A 2666-nucleotide genomic window follows, 5' to 3' on the forward strand; every position below is an offset into this window, starting at 1 on the left:
GCAATAAGTTAATTATTGAGTTTATGGAAATATATCAATCAAGACAAGGACTAGAATGCAATTAGAGAAAGAGGATAAAATTGACTTGGAGTGAGTAGAGAGTTACTAAAAATTAAAAGCAAAGAAAATCCAGTTAGAGGAATAAGTAACAGTAAAAGCAAACTTAATCATTAACATTTCCCTAGATCCTACAAAGTTCTGCAATGAGGAAAATACAAAAAATAGGATGCAGGGCAGAGCCAAAATTATTCTTAAATGTCTTTCATAGAGTTTCTATCCTGAAAATAGGAAGCAAGAATTATCAAGAAGAAAGCAATGCCAAAGCAATGAAACTTAGACATATTTACTGTGTTTTGTATAAAAGAAAGGCCCATTCCCTGAAACCACCACTAGACCTGTCTGTGTCCCACTTCTCCATGACTTTATCTGGCCAACGGATGCTGCCCTGGGAAGACCCTTCAAAATTGCTACTATATTAATAAAATTTTAAAGGTAATATATTGACATGAAGGCTAGGACAGAGATGAAAAGACATTAGAGGAAGCAGCATAAAAACAAGACCATGACAATCAGGGTGACTGGAGGCATAAGAGGCATATTGAGAAAAGGTACCCACCCCTCTCTCCCAGCTGCCAGTTACAGACGTTGACTTCACTTCTCTACACTGAGCAACTTGTTTGAATTGAAGGCAATTTGGGCTGAACTGACTGACTTAGTACCTTCTCATCCCCTGTGATCACTTTGTTAATTTACAATTACATACATTATTAAATCATGATGTCTAGAGAGAACCTGTGACTTAAGATTTTAAACATCAATAAGGTTGATAATAAAATGATATCATTTTGACATAGTGTTGGGTCTATCTGAAAAATTAACAAACAAATCTGATCCAATTCTTTTAAAATCTAACTACATTCATCAACTGTAATCGAACAAAAGCAAAGTTTAAAACAAACCAACCAAAAAAATGTGTTTGTGTTAATGTTGGGATTATATTAAAAATTGGAAAAGAAAAAACATTGTTCTGATCTAATTTTCATGTTTAATTGAAAATAGATCATCTCTCTATATAAATCCAACCATTACATATCTCTATTAGCTTGTTGAACATTCCAGAGTTGCTAATGTCTTCTGAAAATATTAAGAAAGAATAATATATGTCTTGGATTTTTTCCTAAATATTTTCTAAAGTATGCTATCATACTTCATTATGTGTATATATAGTGATAATGATGACTTTGTTACCATTGATACACATTTATATTAATAAGAATTTTACTCATATAATTTTAATAATTTTCTACAAGAAGCATAATATGCTCATTTAAAATATTCTAGCATAGGCCAGGTGCGGTGGCTCACACCTGTAATCCTAGCACTCTGGGAGGCCAAGGTGGGTGGATCATTTGAGCTCAGAAGTTCGAGACCAGCCTGAGCAAGAGTGAGTCCCCCTCTCTACTAAAAATAGAAAGAAATTAGCTTGACAGCTAAAAATATATGTAGAAAAAATTAGCCGAGCATGGTGGGACATGCCTGTAGTCCCAGCTACTCAGGAGGCTGAGGCAGGAGGATTGCTTGAGCCCAGGAGTTTGAGATTGCTGTGAGCTAGGCTGACGCCACGGCACTCTAGCCTGGGCAACAGAGTGAGACTCTGTCTCAAAAAAAAAAAAAACTCTAGCATATACCTTTGAAAATACATAATCACCTTAAATATCACCATATCCTCCCCTTTGACCAAGATGGCCTTAGTGTTCTCTTTAGCTTGTCTAAACTTTAGATGGGCTTCTGCCTGACTCTAGACCCTGACTTCCCTTATCTCAGAGCATTTACTTTAGAAAACTTGCAATTTTAAGTTCTCTGTCACTTTGAGGAGTAAACCTTCTCCCAGTTTACAACTCAGGAATCTTTTGCAAGGACCTGGGAACCATCCCTTTGAAATGTGATCAAGAAAGACAGTGCCCCATCTCCCAATCTCTGTGGGATACGTAACAATTAGCTATTCCATAAGGGACAATTAGTGAATGCAGATGGCATAATCCTCCTGGACTTTTCCTCTAGCTCACCCCAGTGCTTAAAAACTCTCCCACTTTTTATTACAGTGGAGTTGAGTTTGATCTCTCTCCCCTATTGCCACAGTCTTGAGTAAATTTCTTCTTGCCTGTTTAACTTGTTTGGTGCAACTTTTCTTTGACACGTTATACTCAGTATCTTCTCAAGGCTGGGGAGGAGCACATTCTCTAAAGAAGTGATGTTTCAACAGATTTTTTAGAGTAACATGTTGACATGGCAATTTTTATGACTATGGTGAAAGATAACAAAAAAAAAGTGGAAGCAAGACTGTGTCATTGATAGGAAAGGTGATTTATGTGTTCAATTCCCACACCTAGAACTGGGCTGCACTACAGCCACAGCCTGGACTCTCCCTTAAATACTTGTCCCCTGATATTAGAATCTGACCACATCTCTGTGAACACATACTCCCAGCAGGCAGAATCCAGCTAGGAGTCATGTTTGGTCTAGACTGCAAATGAATCTGAATGCCAGACTCTACCATTACCCATATATCTTACACAGACTCAGCTTCCATTTGTTTATATTATCTGACTTCATTTAAAATATTAAACTCTTTAATATATGGCACCTATTAAAAATTGAGCCAAAGC

This window comes from Lemur catta, chromosome 16, assembly GCF_020740605.2.
Source record: "Lemur catta isolate mLemCat1 chromosome 16, mLemCat1.pri, whole genome shotgun sequence".
NCBI classification, from domain to species: Eukaryota; Metazoa; Chordata; class Mammalia; order Primates; family Lemuridae; genus Lemur; species Lemur catta.